We start from the raw sequence: 19047 nt of genomic DNA, 5'->3' as shown, positions 1-19047 counted from the left end.
CCCTGTAAAAAATGGTTTCTATGTAGGGATGTCCCTAATCTCTATCATAAACCTTGCCAAGGCAATGAATCCAGTTGTTTCTTTCTGTGATGGCTTTGTCTTCAATATTCTCCCTAACCACAATTATCTCTTAAACTTACCTCCTTACTAGCAAAACTTACACTTGAAAAAAATGGGGTTTGGCTTTTAGAATTTTAGCCCATTGCATTTCAAAATCTTTTTGTTCTGCCTTATAATAGGTCTACATTTAACTTGCCAGAATTGTGCTCTTTTCTGCTTTGCTTGCTTGGATTTTAACTTTTTTAAAAAGCTCTATTAATTTCTAGTAATTTCCTTTACTGTTGAATTGTGTAAGATAATTCTTATTCAACTGGGTTAGACTCAGAAAACAAAGCCCCTGTGAATTTTTTAATATTTATTTAAACTGTATCTTCATTAGTATGCAATTCTTTTTTACACAACACTGGGTCTTTTTTTCATTTTATTTAAATCTTTTTCTCTCCTACAAGTATGAGAAACTTGAATATGATATCTCACTATTGAATGGTTCTTCTATTTGTTGTGTGCTGATCTTGACTAAATCAAGGGCTGTCCCCCTCTTCTGGATTCTCTAGCTTGTTTGCCCAAAAAGTAGTTCTTGATGATATCTGAATACACAGCCTGTGCAAGATGGTGTAATGTAGCAGAATGTTAAGTTTATCCAATCTGTACATATATAACCAAGGACTCTTGCTACAATCAAGCTTTTGGGTTGTACAGCCTCTCCAGTCTCCCATAGTATTTCACAGCAACCGTCTCCATCCCATCAACTAGCCCAGAGCTCTTATTAAACTTCTCCTACTCAGCTACAGAACCACTTGTAATTAAGCTTTTTTGTTTATTCTGATAAAATTATTTGACTATAATTTCTTTGGTACATACAGCATCATTTGTCTGCATAGTCTAATCTCTGTATCAGACAGGCACTAAACATTCCATCATCTCTGTATGACTCTGACATTTCATCGTCCCTTTGAAAGAAAGGAAAGGGTTACATGCAGACCCACTTACAGAAAGAGGGTGACATACCTGGGGAATTTCTAATGGAATTCATCCTTAACACTCTTCTGAAGAATCATTACCCTCAGGGCACAATGGAAACAGAGCACTATGAGATAGCAATGTGCCAAGATACCAAATAAAAACTAGTCTAAGTTTCTTCTCAAAAAAAATCAAATGGCATTTGAAAAAAAGACTGACAAATGGCACAGTTGTGGTTATTCAAGATTTCTGTACCAAGAGAGGCTGTGTCAGGAAGGGAACGAACTAAGGATGCTATGGAAGTATTAAAAGTCCTTTAACCTTCTGCACACACTGCAGAACTTTGTGATATTTGCATTTACTTCCCTATATGAGGAGGGAGAATGTGTTCTTACAGCTACAGAGAAGAGAAGAGAAGAGAAGAGAGGGATGCTTTCAGGATACAATGCCAGTAGCTACTGACTTGAGTTTGACAGCTGAGAAGGCCTCTGAGGCTAGCATTTTTTCTGTTGGCTGCAACTCACTTCTTTCCCTTTTGTGAGGCCTCTAGTTGGAGAACCTTCTTTCTGCACTAAATATGATGTGACATTAGGCACAACAGAACCTAACAGCTACACTACAGCATCCAGCAGGTATTCGTTATTATTTATTTGTATTACCACAAATCTTGGAAGGCCTTACCCTGGACCACTTCACATTACGCTGGACCACGAATAAACACAAAACAAAATATAGATGTGCTTAAATTCTACATAAAGAGACAACAGAGAAATTATGGCAGAGTACAAATGCAATGACACAGTACTACTGTGATATGTGTTGGTATTAATATACCTGCAATATATCTGTTGTCTAGTGAGATTGTTTTAAGCTTCACAGTACATAAAACTTTTAAGAAGAAATTTAAAGGAAGATAGTGAACATTTCTGTTTATGAAGAAGTCAACCAATACATGAGAGGCAGTCGAGAAGAAAATATCCAGTGTGGTCTGAAAATGTAATGATTGAATGATGGAAGTTGGCATCCTATGTTGATCAAAACCAGAGTCAAACTCTTGATACTGAAGGAGAGGTATCAGGTAGAAGTAGTCTTGATGGGCCTTGAAAATAAAGACAGATAGCTTATCTTTATTGCTTTAAACTGAAGGAGGAAATTGAAAATAGCAAAGGAGTAAGTTTGGAAAAAGTATTTACAGTAGCGTAACACTTTGACTAGCTAACAAGCATGGCAAGGCTGCAATTTGTCAAGACAAAAGTAAGAGATTTTCCAAGAAAGACATGATCCATGAAAAACCTGGCTGAAAAAATAAAATCATCTGACAGAGAAGAATGACCATCCCTAAAAGATTGGAAAAAGATTCCCAAATGCAGATTTACCCTAGACTTGATGACAAAACAAATGACAGCATGACAGTGTCTTTCATAGAGAATGTAGAGATTTTCTAAGGGCATCAACCTAAATATGAAAAAAACTACTAACAGAAGACCAATAGTTCTAACTAGAAATAAAGAACTGAGAGCACTGTTGAGGAAAATTTTCATGCATTACATCTGCTTAGGATTGGAAAACAAGAGGTATATGAAACACAAAACATTGTTTTTCCCATAAATACTGTGAAATGAGAAAATTCTTTCATGTCACATTTATTATTAACTTATTACAGCTATCTATGCTGCCATGTTTTGACTTTTAAGGGTTGAAGAAAAACAATGTTCATGACGTTAGATTATGAGGAGTGCCTCATTCGACACAAAGACATGCTACATCCAGTTTGAAGACAGGACAGTCATGATACAAGCCAAGTGCAAACAGCAACAGAGAAAAAGATCTCACAAACTTACAACTAACATGCTTAATGTTCAGGCACATTCCTTTGCTTTTCTTCTCAGTGCACAGAAGGAAACTTACTCTGTTGCTGTAGTTCAGCATTTCAGCTCTTGAGGTATTCTCAAGTCCACACAATGTGTAGCTGTGCAGCAAATGCCCACTCCCTACATTCCAAAACATCATCTCCTCTTGTTATCTTATTTCCAACTTTTCTCCTGGTTTCAGTCTTTTACAGCATCACAGCATAGGTTAAACCAAAGAAACAATCAGATCAGGTGCTCAACAACAGAGGTTAGCAGCACTGAGTAGTGGAGAGCTGGTACAGCTCCTCCTGTAGCAGGAGACAATTCAGAGTTCCTTTTCTTCCAAGCATTTGTAGCAGCTCTACTGCAGGCAGAACAGAGCTGTGCCCCAACACTATCTCCCTCAAAGTACTAGGAAGCTGCCGTCATGGGAAGGAGAAGCAGTCACACCCAGGTGATCTGTCTCTCAGTGGTGAGGAGTGAAAAATATCGGATACAGATGAAACATCCAGGGGATTCCTCATACCCCACTCACTGGCACATCACTTTCCTTCCTTTTCTCCTCCGAAACTAGATCTGTTCTGAAGCACTTCTTTTGGTCTAGAGCACAGCTAAAGAGCTGTGTTTTAGGTTGGTTTTGGGTTTTTTTCCAATCACCTAATCTCCCTCTACTTTTCTTTCTTTTACTCAACTTAATGCAAGTAAGAATATATATGGCCAATAAGATCAAAAGGTAAAATCAGTAAACCAATAGTTCTAAACATTTTTAAAAAATATGCCAATCAATTTTTTTTATGCAAAATGAAATATCCAATGTTCTCAAATCATGATTTCATTGCATATTGAGAAATCTGCATTTCATTTTATATTGCAAAATCTCAACAGAATCACTATCAAAGTTTTTAAACTAGAACTCTGAAAATTCCCATCCTGTAACGAACATAATAAAATTGTGGTTTGAGCGCTGTTGAAGATGATGCATTTCAAAATCACTAAGTTTTGTGTTAGAACAAGAAATTACAGCTTCTGCTTAGCACTAATTTTATTTAGCAATCCAGTGTCCTCTGTTCTTAGTTGTAACTGTCACCTTGAATCCTCGGTTTATACAGGTAATTCACAACTAGTCAATGCATCTTCTTCAAAACTTCAAAGTCCTTATACTCCCCTCCAACAGAAAACAAAACAAAAACCAAAACCAACCAAAAAAAAAAAAAAAAAAGTAGAGAAAAGCAGTTACCAAACGTTTTAAACTTAAATCTATCATATATTCAGTGCAATGAAAAATACCAGTAGCTATGCATTTAATTCTCCTTTCAGGTGTATTTTTGCCATCCAATTTCTGGTTCTGTGTTTTCTTTGGGGTTTTGTTTTTGTTTTCTTTTTTTAATTGGAGTCTTTAGTCTGCTTCTGATCCAAGTCTGATTTCTTCTTTGGTCATGCTCTTTCTTCAAATTATTTTCCTTTCATTCTGCTCTTGTGCCAAGCAATAAAAATAATCCCGTCCTCCTTAACCTTCGCTCATCAATTACTGTCTGTGTCCTTGCTCCACGAGACAGAATCTCTAACTGTCCTTACACACAACTCCTCTAGACCTTTACAGCCCCTTGATATTCACAAATTCAGTAACATTTCCAGTTTTTCCATTTTTTTGACACTAAGACAATTGAAAATATTCTTCAATTTGAATACCAGAAAGGAAATACATCATCATAAAAAAGGGCATAATTTACAATACTCCTTTTGTTATACAGTGAAATCCCTACATATAGTTTTTGCTCATTTGTATATAAAAATAAGAGTCAAAGCAATGACTGTACCCATAGCTACAGGAAAAGAACTTCCTCCTTAATGCAAGGATAGATATTTATAGTTATTTTGGGGTGAATCCACTGATATATGATATGGGTAATATGTAGTTCCTGCCTAAAACTTAGCTAATCAGCATGTATTATCAAATTCACTCATAATGCCAGCTCAGTCAAATTTAACCAAGTTACACTGACACGAGTGTAAGCGTATATTTATTAAAATGTCAATGTTCAACCCAGCAAGACAATTATCTCAGTAAATCAGTTTGCAATATCTACACAACTATTAGGGATATAAATGGTTTTATAGAGCTATACATTTCAGAAAGTTTATGGGTGAAAATACAGAGCAAGTCACAGACATGCTATTCTGAAAATAAAGAAAATTAACAAATTAAAAGTCTCTACCTAATTGCAGTACAGAAGGACTTGAGGTTTCCACGTTGAATTACCCAAGAATAATGAAATCCTTTAACGAGTATACTTCATATATTTTCTAAAAAGAATTGAAGTAATTTGACATAAGTCAAACCTCTTGATTAATTTTTTGTCATCATTAGATTGTCAACATCAGTAAAGACTAACTATTGAAAAAGTCAATCATTTCAATGTACTTACAGCTTAATTTTCTCATGTGACCAACTATCCACAAAGCCTCAGTGCCATTAAGAAGTTTTGAGGAATATAGTATTTGGTACTGCCAAAAAAACATAATTAAAAGAATGCATGTAAATTATAATCATTTTCTAATTAGAAATGTTTTATGATTAGTTCATGTCTAAAATACATACATTATCCCAAAAGGCAGGTTCCAGCACAATCAATGATACACTGACAGAATTCACAGTTAGGAGTCACAGTGGGGTCCTGATCTTGCAACTGAACTTTCACAAAAAGAACCCCGCACTACTGCAGAATCTCCTGAATTTCAATAGGGCCCTACCCACACATAATCAATTACAGTCTGCCTATGTGGGAGTAACAACAGCGAGAACAGGACCTGTTCCTCCACACACCTGCAAAAATACCAAGATTAAAAAAAATAAAATTAGTAACATGCAGCAAAACCTATTGATAGCCTGTTTTATTACAGCATTTAACACATAATAAAGGAGTTCCATACATCTCTAAGTTGCATATTATTTACAGGAATTTTCAGCTCGTTCTTTAAAGAATTTTGGCTTCAAATTGCTTGTGGATTTTACATGTAGTGGCAGCAAATTATGGGAGCTTTTACTGATACATACTTGAAATTTAAACTTTTAATTATTATTTTCTCAAAATTAATTATCCTAGTTTCTTTGGTCTATTATGCAAGTCACTTTTTAGTGCTTAAGCCTTCTTAAAATCTGTCCCACAACACCCATTTTAGGGACACAGCATAAGCTTGTGAATTTATTGAGGTGTGCGTAATTGTGAAAGTGTCTGACCACACAGAGTAGCATCCAAAACCAAAGTCTTTGAAAATACATAATAAAAAGCAGTTTAGTGTTAGTCATTTTTAGACTAAAAAGGAGCAGCTTTTTGGAACAAAAATCCTCATGAAAATCAGTGATAATTAATTATTTGCTAGGTTTAAGCACTTAGTGAAGGTGTTTAAAACACAGGGAGCACCCAACATGTTAAACAAGAATATAACACCACTTTGCTGCTCAAGAAAACTTAACATTCATAATTTGACCTTACTCTTCTTATTAAAAACACATTTATCTTGATGTTTAAAAGGAAAATGCTATAAGTTACAATGTTTTTATATATTATAAACCATTTAAAAGCAGGTTAGCCCTAGGTGCCATTAAATAATATTTAACAGGTGACACTATGCAAGATTCATGGTAATAAGGGTTATAAGAACCTAAGAACCACCAATAGACACTATAAACATGCAGAAAACATTTCTTCATTCCTGTAATACAGACAGCATTGGGGAAACAATTATATTAAAAAAAAAAAAAGAAATCTGGGACCAAATGAAAATATTTGGGAATCTAACAGAAAAAACAAAATTTTCATAAAACACAACGCAAGTTTGGTTTGGATATTTTTCTTTTTTTTTTGGTAATGATGAGTTGGTCTCCTCTTGGCTTTGATTTCATGAAAAACACTATAGGAAAATTAGCAGAAAAAGGAAAAGAATATCACAAGTTTTTGTTCCTTGCTGCCAGGTTGAAAACTGGGCAGGAGGACAATCAAAAAGTTGAAATTTCAGGATGGTTATCTTACAATAATGGACTGGCAGTGTTTCTTCTCATGTTGCTGCTTTTAAATTTCACATTTCATATGCATGACTCTTAGGCTTCTGTTACTCTGAGAAATTCAACTTTCTAAAGAATATGCTACAGCGCTACAGTTCTGTTTAAAAACTGTAATATCTTGACCCCTGTCTAACATTCCACAGAAAGTTTAAAAGTATCAGACATGTGCCAAATTAGTGTGCCTACACAGTAAGTGAAGCAGTACCTCTGGCAAGTGTAATCCCATTTCTCATTGACTGAGATGAATGGACAGACCAGACCTTTCAGGACAATTGTGACAAAATCACACAGCTACAGATTTAGCATTTCCCAAGTCGCAGTGCAATGTGGTAACCTGATGCAACTTGATCCTAATATTGTTTTCTATCCCTGTATCTAGCTCCACATCTTTCTTCACAATTTAAGTTAATTGGAATACAATGCATATTTTCTGTACTGTTCCAAGAGTGTAGACTGTAGGATGGGTCAGGGACACATAGCAGCAGTCGAAATTACAGTCAGTTTCTGGAGAGAGCTGAAAACACAGTTTAACAATTTTGACGGCCTAAGAGTAGCTCAGAGGTAACACCCAAACAGTCAAAGAAATTAAACAATGAAGTTGTCTCAACAGTTCCCTTCTCTGACATGGACAGGAAAAACATGTTTCTAATCCAGGTATAGAAACTACTATAAAATGGAATGATTCTCAAGCGGTTTGGGAGACTAGAAGGCCCCGGCAAAACCAAGTTTTCTTCATGACTAGCAGAAGTAATGAAGTCTAGTTACCTATCAGCAAGCTTGTAGGTGCCACCAACACACTTCTGCAGAACCCCGGCCCAAACCTAGCCTGGCTGTTTTCCCATTCCCTTCTTAACAGATTTCCCCAAATTCCAGCTTCTGACATTTAGCAGAACAAGAGGCAGCTCACATTGTGGCTAGGTCTGAACTACACATGTGTTGACTGGCAGCCCAACCAAGCATGCCGACCTGCAAGTCAACAAGTTGAACAGAACAGAAAATTTCTGAGTCTGTGCTGCAGCTTTTTCTACCCTGGGGGCACTAATTTGAGTCCCTTCTCTACTCACAGCTGCTAAGTTTCATTCAATTTGCAGAAACTTGACTTTGTGACCTCTAACTCTATATCAAATAGACCTGAAATTAAGCAGTGGATTCAAAAATTATTAGGAGATAAAACTATCCTATATATCATGTTTTGTTCAGAAACTAGGCATGAAAACACTGTAGCATAATCACTGGGAAAATAACTAATGATTCTTATGTCATTTATTGTTTTCATTGAGGAGTTACACAACAAAGTCAGCTATAACAGAACACAGATTTTTATGCGGTGATAGCATAAACGAATCCAGAGAATGTAGAGACTGTTTCAATAAAACGGGCTTTGTTTTGCCACAGTGAACAGGGCCCTAAATACAGGTTGCTTCATGAGGGTGAAAATTTAACAGAAATACAATTTTATATTTCTTTTTAACTTACCAAGAGTATAACTGACTGCCCTTCGTGGATATCCCTGCTTCTCTTCCAACTCCATGCTGTCTTTCCTAAGGCTTAAGAAAAGTTCAGTGATACATAGATCAGTAAAGCAGTGCCATCAAGTCTAATCAAAGTCTATTCAGTATACCTCGATTTTGTAGTTTCTGGTTGGTGGGGTTTTTACAGGTTTGTTTTCGTTTGGCTTAGTGTTTTTTCTTTTTAATAAACATAGTGACTTTTAATGCATCACTTTAAAATTCTGATCTCAGTACCTGGATGCAGATACTGGTATTCCAAATTAAGGAATAATTTTCAATAATATGCAAATCCCAGTTCTCTTCTCTATACATGGCATCCACAATGCTCTGCTTACCCTTTCTATTGATATAGCACTAAATTTTGACTTGTGTGTTTCTCACCAAGGCATAGTTGCAATCAGAGGGTTTTATTTGTTGCTGGATTCCAGGAACTGATGAAAGAAGGAAAGAAATTGAAAAAGTATAATGACCTCTCTAAAACTCCAGTAAAAAGAAGAGAGACAAAGAATAATCAGTGTGCAAAAGTTAATAGAAAACTGGACATTAGAGGAAAGGTTAGCAGGACACAATGGGTATAAGAAGAGTCAGGGAAGTGAAAGTGATTTGACCAAAAGGGGACAGAACAAAAGAAACAAAATTATATTCTTAGCATAGTAATGAAAATGAGCTTTTCAAAACCGTTTTGAGATCTCTTCTTCTCCTGCAGTAAAAGCATTACATCAATTCAAAAAATGCTTTAGGAAAACCTTAATGCCACTTAACTTGAACCATTCAACTTTAAGCATTTGGAGTATCTAAACTCTGCTCAGCTAAACAACTAAAGTGCTTAGATTTGAAAATAAATGTAATGATATTGTAATCATTCACTGTGTCAGTCGTATTGAGCACACATTCAAATCTGAGCCCCAACTCCTTACCCAAATAACAGGCAGACCCACACTTCGGCTCTGGATCCAGCCTATTGGTTACCAGATAGGCAAAGTCAAGTACAAGAGACGTAAAAGACTACTGTGGATTCAGACTCTTCTCTGAAAAGCCATACTCATGCAAGTATTTTAACTTAAATACAGGATTAATTGTTTGGTGAAGCAGAATGTAAATAGTTAAGTGCTTAAAGTTAATTCAAGAATCAGCTCCCTAAAAGAAAACTAAAGAAAAAGTGGCCGAGAAAGAACAAAGAAATGGATTGTTGAATCTGTATTAAAAATAAATGACCTCTGGGTTACATCTCAATGCACTGTGCCTGAAAACTGCTGCTTCTTTCTAGCTTAAGTATTAAACTTTGTTTTTAAAACATGTAATGGTAAAGAACCCTGGCAAAGGTTAAATTAGTTCAGTGGTTGATAACAGTACTAAAGTAATTCTTAACACAGGGTGTAGTTCAGATATTGGTATAAAGGGTTCACCATCTCTCTTGACTATTTAAACACACCGGCATTTCCAAACCCAATTGGGTAAACAGTTGGAACAGGGTTAATAACCTCTATTCCAACAAGAAAAACTGTGGAAATCATAAGCAACTAACAGGGTTCTGTCCCTTTTAGTTCTTACTCTACAATAGTTACTAAAGGGAAACAGTTATTGAGCCATTTGTTGAAATACCAAAAAAACGTTTAGGGCATCTCTCAGCATTCTGTGAAGTTCTGACTACTGTGATCTGTTTCCTGAACTGCATTGTGTGCACTCTTATTTTTAACTGTCACCTATCTAAATTACCACTAAGCCAAAATCAATTCTCAACAACTATATTCTCACATGCAAGCCCCTGCTACCATATTCCATCCTTTATCTATAGCTGTAAAAAAAAAAGGAACTCGCTCGTTTTAAGATACATGTTTAATAAATCCATACATATAAAAATCATTACTTAATTATTATTAAGAGTAAGACTAAAGACCTGATAAGGCAGTGAATTAGAGAGAGAATTAGTTCCTCTGCAGATTCAGTTACCTTTTCTTGAAATGGCTAAACAAAATAATGTTTTGTTCTCAGAAGAATTACGAACACTACCAAAATTTTATAAACGTTGTGAAGCTCAGAGTTCAAAATTTCCCAGAAATTGGGAAACTAGAGAAGCAAATGAACAACTTTCATCAAGTTGTCTTACAAGAAATAAACTGAACAGCAAAAGAGCAAACAAATTAGTACTAGCTAAGAGCATTTCCAGATCCCTCACTCCTCCATTCATTTCAGTAGCATTTCATTTAAATGCAGGCATACGTATCTGCAAAGTTTAAGCTTCAGTCTTTCAAACAGCTTCACATATCTGAACTTCACTCTTCTAAGTAGTGCTGCTGATAAAACTACTCGTGAACAGAGTCAAGCACAAGGACTAACATTAAAGAAAGAAATAAAGAAATTAGCTAATGAATGCAGAGTATCACTAACAATTATTTCTGAAAAGTGAAGGACAGCAAGGAAGAAAGCAAAGCTTGAAAAATAAAGAGCTGATATATGAGGGGTGGAGAAGAAATTAGGTTATGACCCCAGAAATTACCCTACAAAAATTTAACTTCAATACCTATAAAATAACAGAATCAATGCTAAGCAGAAAAAAATAATAGAGCATCCCTAACTTAACAGTCATGAGAACCACGCTATTTTCTCACCATTTGATGAGTCCTCTTCAGTTCCAGGCTGAAGTTCATGCATGCTGTGGAGAAGATCACTTGGCAACTGCTCTGCTGTAATTAATCCATGAATAAAGAATAGGCTTCAGTTTTCACAGATACCGAGCCAGCACTTTTCACAATCATTAAATCCACAAAAATATTAAAACATTTAGAATTTACAGTTAAGCCATTTTAGCAAAACTTTACCACAGAACCTAAGTTTAATACCAAATCCTTTCTTAAATCCTCAGGGACATGTTCGTTATTATGAGTCAGGCCTATAGATATTGGAGTCAATATTAAAAGATGTGAACAAAATATAGTAAATTCAACTTTTTGACAACAACATCATTAGTCTTTATGATAAACTGAGCATTTTAGAGGCTTAAAAAAAAAGCTAAATGGAAAATGTCCTATTGAAAAATTAGGAGGTAAAAAAAACCAAAAAAAACAATTTTATTTTTGATCTGCAAGTTCATAGGAAGTCTAATAAAGTATACGCAGGTCCTAAGCCAGCACATACTTCTTGCAGTCCTTACAGTCTATAGAAGCATCCCTAGATCAGGTCTATTCTGGCAAATTCAAAACTCTGTTTTCATTGTACAATAGTAAATTATGTCCACTTCAGTCCTTTCTAGATTACAAACTCTATCACTGCTAGCAGATTGAAATTGCAAAAGCAATTCCAAATCCCATATTTGTCAGGGCAAATCAGAAACTGAAGGGCTACAGAAGGAAGTAGAACACTCGCACATGAAAGAGGATGTCCAACTACAGTCAGTAGGTTATTAAACTGAAACTTTAAACTTCAAGTGATACAAAATTTACAGAGGAGGCCTGAAGGGAGGCCTGATTCCTCTAACAGGGATCTAGAAGGCTGGATGAAAATCAGGGGCAAGGCAGGGCTCAACTTAGAAAAATAAATAGAAAAAAATTCAAACTCCCACTGGCTGTATGCCCATATACAATACAAACACAGAAATACACACCAAAGTAATATGTAGGAGTGCAATTATTATAATTATGTGGGTGCATCTTAGCGCCCCCAAACTGGTCTAACTTACCTAGGAACTGATCCAGATGAAATGGAATAACATGCAAGAACCCAAGCAAGCCAAATAATCTAACTAAAAAGTTACATGGTAATGACACAATGCCAATTTTCATTACAACAAATTCCTCTAATCCTCACAGTTGTAAAATAAATCTTAGAAACACATAGCAAGGTAATTTGTAAAGCAATGCGTGCCTGAGTCAGAAGACAGCCTGCAGCTTTCTAACCACTCCTAGCTATAAGCTTCTGTCCTTTCAGCAGATAAGTACCTTGCTTTGTTTTTCCACCTCTCAGCTGGACTAGACAATTCAGTATATCCAAGCACAAAGTCTGCTGCATATAGGAAACTCCAAGTACAGGAAGCAGTGGGCATGTCATCTCAGCAACACAGATTATATTATAAACCACTCTCTCTAATGATTTTCTCTAGACTTTTAATTTACAAATTCAGGGTCTCAAGATCCTCCAGGGCCTAAATCCAGGATTCCTAAAGAAGGGCCTACTAGGTCTCTAGATTGGATCCAGGTGTTAACAGTTTCCCTCATCCAACATAAGACAACCTATGCAATGAATGGGAAAAAAAGCTATCATTTCCAGAGACAGAACTTTCAAAGGGCTGGTGCAAATCTAAGCCTAGAAGCTAAGGGCCATCAGAAACCTAACTGCACCTTGCCTGAAAAACAAAACTTGTTATTTCAGCCTTGCCTCACTAACATAAAGACATTATGTTATGTATATGGAAGAAAAGACAGAAAAAATAAACTGAAAATATTCAACTGCACGTGCTCCTTCCCCTGGCAACAAGAGAATAGCTAATATGACAAATGCTGGTCATGTCACTTATTACAGTATGAGGAGATTCTCTGACAATTCAATGGCACTGTCTGAGGAGAAGAACTGAAACATAGGACAGGCACTACTAGGAGGTGTTCAGATAGGCCTGTAATGAGAACTGCATTAGGAAAGGAGTTCATTATAGAAACTGCAGCTTAACCTCATATTTGCTACCACAGCAGAGAAGACTTCCACCACTCTAATAAGCCCAAGTGGTTTGGAATGGAAATTTGACCTAAAGAATTGACATCACTTTTGGTGAGGCTACAAATCCCTTTCTCTCCCTTCTGTCTTCAGCTGTGTTCCTGCTGTGACTTTTTGGCTTCAGTAGTCACTGAGGAAACAAACTGATGATCCTCTCCCAGATGCTACAGCCAGGGAATGCAATACCCACCTCGTATTACATGGATTTTACACTACAGCAATTGCCTTTCTCACTCGTTCTGATTTTCAGTTAAATATTTACCCATTCTGATCCTTAAATTATTTTAATTGTGCATTATTTAAGTTAAGAGATATGCATGGAAGGCATAAACCAAGACTATTAAATTAGGTTTATGTTTTGGGCAGTCCTAAGTAATTCTGAGAACAATCATTATGTAATATCACTATTAGCTTCTTAAATCCAAAATACAAAAGCATAATAATGAAGAGAACTACTCAATGTGCTTACACATAATAATATACATTTCAGTCTGTACAGGATTGGGGCCTATGTGCATTAAGTATGGAATCTGAAAGCAAGTACTAGATATTAGAGGATGTAAAAATTTCACTTTCGTTAAAAATCTTAACAAAATGACATCTGAAAGGATAATAGTGTGATTCATATTAGAGAATACCAAGTATCATAGAAACAGTGTATCATAGAATACTGACATACCATCTTCTACACCTTATTTCTATACTCTGGTTGGAAAAATGGGTGAAAAATTATAGCTAGAATTATTTTAGGGCAAAAGTAAAGAGAAGTAGTATCAGCAGCATCATTTTTTTTTTTTTTACTGTTTTCACTGCTATTTCTACTGCAAAGTTTTATTTTCACAAGCACATAACCTTCAGGAAAAAAAAATTAAAAATATTTCTTTTCAGTTGAAAGGCACACTTTGAAAATTTTGCTCAGGGTAATTTTATTAAAAGAAGAGCAAAAACGTAAATACACTGCAAATCATTTATATTTCCTCCTTATTAATAGAATGGCTTTATGAACAGAAGTTTTTTTTATCTGGCTCATTTTCACTGAGAACCTGGTTTAAAAAATTAGGAATCTGTTTCTTTAGCAATACCAAACTTCAAATCCGAGGAAAATATAATAACAAATGCCTAAAATTAGTTATGTGATTACTTACATGTTGCCTTGCACTACTTTCGTCACTAAGGAGCTCCAGAATTACATACTTTCTGAGTAGCAGCAGTTTTCGTAGCCATGATGGTCTAAGTTCTTTGAGACCAAAGGCTTCGTGTTTTCTACTGTGGCAGTTGGTTAAAAAAAAAAAAAAAGAGACATTACCTCTCCCTTTCAAAAACTTGTTCTGCTTATATTTTTGTCAGTGCAGCTCTAGCAGGGAGCAGTGGAATCATGAAAAGCATTAGGCCCTGAGCCTGCTAATGCTCGTCTGCCAGCAGTCAACCGAGTTCAAGATGACTCGCTCACAGACGTGAAGGGAAGATTTTGAAAGTCAGTGGGAGCAGAGCTCCCAGACTCTCATTCTGTACTTTTGAAAAATCTTCCCCGAAGTCATGGGAACAACAGTTTGCAGGTCTCAGGCCTCTGCTTTCTTTTCCCTTTTTAAAAAAGCGCATCAGACTAAAAAAAAAACAAAACCACAAAACAGAACAAAACACTTAAGTCAGAAAGCCCGAGGAGCGGCTGGCAGGGATGCGCTGGATCTCCCTGCCGAGGCAGGGTCCGCGGAGCTCCCAGGGAAGGACTCTCCAGCAGATACAAGTCAAGTGCAGACAGCGAGTGGCTCGGGCGGCACCGCAGCCTGCCTTTCCCCCGCTGCTTTTGCAGCTCCCTAACCTCCATATCGGCTTCCCCATCCCTGAGCGGGGCTGGGAGCACTACCCGGCCATCAGGTACCTTACGCTCAGTCACAGCTCGGGCCGGAGGGGAGAGGGGGGGAGGATGCGGCGTGAAAATGAAAGTTCGCGTTTTCCCTGAGCGCTCCGTGCGCAGCCGAGGCGGGAGCGCTGCCCCAGCGCTGCCCGGGTTGAACCTCGCTCCGTCAAGTTCCTCTGAGAGAGCTTTTCTTTTTTTTGGGGGGTGGTTTTTTTTTCTTTTTCTTTTTCTTTTTTTTTTTTTTTTTTTTAAGTTTCAAATGACCAGTGTAGGGCACTCGGGGCCCGCTGTGCCCTGCGATGCTCCCACACAGCCCCGCTCCGCCGTTCAGGGGCTGTTCGCAAGCCCGGGCGGGGGGCGGCCGGCGGGGCGCCCTCGGGGCGCTGCCGCCGCGCAGCCGGTGCGGCGGCGGGAGGGGGATGGGGAGCGGCGGCTGCCAGGCGGGATCGGGATCAGGCCCGCGTGCTGCGGGCAAGCGCCGAGCGCTCCCAACCCTCCTCCGGCTGCGGCGGGGTGCGCGGCTATGGGGGGAGATGGGGGGGGCAAAGGGGGTCACGCTGCAACCTGAGCGCTGCGGGAGCCGCGGGGGTCCTTAGAGGCGCAGGGGGAGGGCGGGGGGGACAATGTGGGGGAGGCGCTGTTCATATTTTCCTCAGGTCCTCTTGGCGCACATCCCCCTCCCCCCGCCGGGCTTCCTTTCCCTACCTTCCCAAAACCCTTTCCCTACCTTCCCAAAACCCGCTGTCGTCTCCCCCCCTCCCCCGCTATCCACCACCCGCCGTATCCCCACCAGCGCCTTTACCTTGACAAGTTCGCGGGGCCGGCGGAGGTCTCGCTCCCCCTCTCTATCTTTCTCTTTCTCTCTCTCTCTCTCTCTCTCGCTCTCCCACACACATCTCTAACGCGCCACCTCTCCCCCGCGGGCCCGGGCTACGGGTGACATTTCTCTCCCTCTCTCCCTCCTTCCCTGCCCCCCCCCCCCCTTTCCCCATTAGCGGCGGTTGGGTCGGGAGCGCGCGCTGAGCGGGGAGGGCGTGGAGCGCGCGCGGGCGGCGGGTGGCGGGCGCAGGGGGGCGGGGGGGAGGGGCAGCATTGACAGCGAGCGCCGTGTCCGTGCGGCGCTGCCGCCTCAGCCCCCGCGCGCCCCCCCCCGTTCCCGGCATGCCCCGGGGCGGCGGGGCTGGCGCTAACGAATTTGAATGAAGAGCCCTCCGTTCTTTCGGCGCCATTTTCGAGTGATGCCCGATCGCATCGCTGCTGCCGCCGCCGCGGGGGAGGCGCGGGGCGCGGGGGCCGCCCGCCCGCCCCGCCAAACTCGCCCCCCTCTACCCTGCGCTATCTCCGCTTACACCCTCGTCGCCGCGCTTCGGAGCGGGTACCACCGCCGCCAGCACAGGCGGTAAGAGCCAGAGGGAGCGGGCGCGGCTGGGGCAGAGGGAGCTGGGCGGGCGGGCGGGGGAAGCGCGTCTTCGGCAAACGGGGGCAACCTGCGCCCCGTCGCCGGGAAAAGTCACCTCAGGAGCCCGGTGGGCAGGGGGCGGGAGGCTCCTGGAGCGGCGGCAGGTCCTGGGCGGATCTGTCACTTGCTTCCCTCAGCCCCAAGAGCGGGCGGGAGCGGCCGTCTCCTCCGGCAGGTAACCCCGCTTACCCCCCCGGGGCGGCACCGCGCCCGGCCGGGGAGCCCGGGAGCCCGGCTCGCACCCGGCCCGGCCCGGAGACAGCGGCGGGGAGGCGGGCGGGGGACGCGGGAGCCGCGGGACAGCCCGAGCTTCGGAGGGTCCCCCTGCCCCGCGCTCCCGGGACATGACAGGACGGGCTTTCCCTCATCTCCCCCCACCCCGGTTTTCCAACACCCCTCCCCAGTGGATTCTTCCCTCCCGCCTTCTCCCCCTGCCTCTCCGCCGTGGAAATTTCAGGGCAGCGTTCGGGACACGGAGGCTCCTGCTTCCCTGCTCTGCAGCAGCCAGGATGACTTCCCCACTTACATGCACATCTCCCTTTCTCGCTCGCCGCCCCCCCCCCCGCCCCCCGCCTCCTCCTTCCTCTCTCCCAGTGTTTTCGTAAGCTGGATTATTGCCCCTTCGCTCTTTCTCTTCCCCGTCCCTTCTCTCTCCGCCACCCCCTCTTCCCCCCCCCCCTCCAAAATAAGAGGACAACCTTCGGGTTTTTTTTTTCTCCGTTTGTTTCCTCTCCATGTTAGCAGATTAACTTCTCCGTTTAAGCGCTTTCTCCACCTCCCACTCAAGCGTTTAATTTCCCGTGTCGCGATACGGAGCCGCCTTTTGCAGGAACCTGGGTGACGGTCGTGCTGCCACATGCTGTCATATTTATCGTCTCTGTCCCTTTGGGTATTAACGAAGGACCAAAGTGCTCTTCATCGCCTATTGCACAGGGCTATTTTCCCCCCTCTTAGCGTTAAAACGCGAGTTTCCTTCCTGAACTAGAGGGGGGGGAAACATAATCCGAGACCATTTAAATCGTGCCAGCTATTTCTAGGTGTTTTTCCTTTCCTCCTACACACCCCAAAAACGAGTAAATACCCTCCCCATAGATAGCCCAGCCTAATACTGTGATCAGAGCTGGCCATTCACCTTCTCTTCTCCGCCTACAAAATTCTCTGTCTCTGTCACCCGGGTCGCTATTTGTCATTGGCTTAGCTATTTTTTGGTGGCTGTTTCTATGTCATTTCTCGGTGGCCAGCAGCTCTCGGTCTCTCGTAGCTGTATGAACGCGATCGTGCTTATTGTGATAGGCGCCGAGATCTCTCGCAGCCTGTGCGCTGCGCGATTCCCCCGCCGCACACACACACACAGACACACATAATATGTGACACGGTGCCTTTTCCTCCACGACGTCGTTTAACCCCCTCGGGGCCGGGTTTGGCGTGGGTGCTCGCGTTTCGGAGTTGCGCACACAGGCTCACAAGGCATCTTTTTGTGGCGGGAGCGCCGGCGGGGACAGCACCGTGCAGTGGGGCAGGGAGGAAGCTCGGGCGCTGCCAGGCCAGTGGGCTCCTTCACAGCCACAATTTCTAAGCGTTACTTTTTATTCCTCTTCCTACTTCCCTCTTCACTTTCGGCCGCCTGACCTTTTTTTTTTTTTTTTAATTATTATTTTTAATTTTTTAAATTATTATTTCGTCCTGAGGAAGGAAGGCGTATGGATATTTTTCCCGATGCCGTGTGAGCGGCGGGGCTGCCGTCGAGCTGGCGGGCGCTCAGGATGCGCAGCTAATGCAGCATCGGGCCCCCCGTTAAGGCGCCCGTTCAGCGGAGGCTGGAGCGGCTGCTGCCCCCCCTGGTTGCCTGCGAGGACGCGGGGCTGGGAGGTTGGACCGGGTCACAGCCTTTCTCCGCTCCTCTTTCCCCCCCTCCCACTGCCCCCCTCCGTCCCCCCGTTACCCCCCCGCGCATCCCTCCGCGGCGTTCAAAGCCAGAAGCGGCCGCCTTGCGCTTTGCACCCTGGCCACCGAAAATAACGAGTTAACCGAGGGACGTAGGAGGGACGTAGAGAAGAGTTGGGGTGCAGAAGTGCTGTACAAAAGATTTCTGTGTACATGGCTGAGAGCGTGTAGTCTTAAAGTGAAATGCAAAACTTAGCGTTTCCAGCATGGCAACTAGATTGTGATTCAAGGTATTTTCTGTGTCATGCAGAAATGCAATAGTTCAAGGAGATTTTTCTGCCTCGAATCCTTAGTTTCCCTGGATTCTTTTAATCCAATACACAAATTATACTTTTTCAGTCATTTTTTTCCTGGGAATTGCTTCTTACTTTGTCTCCACAATTCTTACCTTTGTGCCTTGATAGAAAATTCAGCTTAATCCTTGAAATTACGATACTAGTAAGATCTTATTGAGATTTAGCACTCATTTCTTTAGATTTGCATGATTACTTTCAGAGTGTTTTCAGAAACGTTTTTTAGCAGTCAGTATGGGAATGTGCACAGAGCTGTTTCACTGTAGCTCTGTATACTTTGAAATATCAGGATTTGAAGAGATTTACACTATTCAGCTGTGGAAGTGCACTCTCAAACACTGACTT

At 41.4% G+C, this 19047-nt stretch overlaps 1 long non-coding RNA gene across 3 annotated transcripts in view; it reads left to right on the top strand.

Moving 5' to 3' along the window:
* LOC135410533 (uncharacterized) overlaps nucleotides 1–19047 on the top strand; it is an 83587-nt gene that overhangs the window by 31665 nt on the left and 32875 nt on the right. Inside the window, exon 1 of one of the 3 annotated variants that reach the window (XR_010428722.1) lies at nucleotides 16177–16405. The exons of the other annotated variants lie outside the window; for them this stretch is intronic. This is a non-coding gene — a long non-coding RNA (uncharacterized LOC135410533). Of the gene's footprint in view, nucleotides 1–16176; nucleotides 16406–19047 lie in introns of those variants that run through there. 3 annotated transcript variants of the gene reach the window in all.

This window comes from Pseudopipra pipra, chromosome 2 (genome assembly GCF_036250125.1).
Source record: "Pseudopipra pipra isolate bDixPip1 chromosome 2, bDixPip1.hap1, whole genome shotgun sequence".
Taxonomy (NCBI): Eukaryota; Metazoa; Chordata; class Aves; order Passeriformes; family Pipridae; genus Pseudopipra; species Pseudopipra pipra.
The sequence above is the reverse complement of the archived record's forward strand: the minus strand, read 5'-3'. Positions and strand labels throughout refer to the sequence as shown.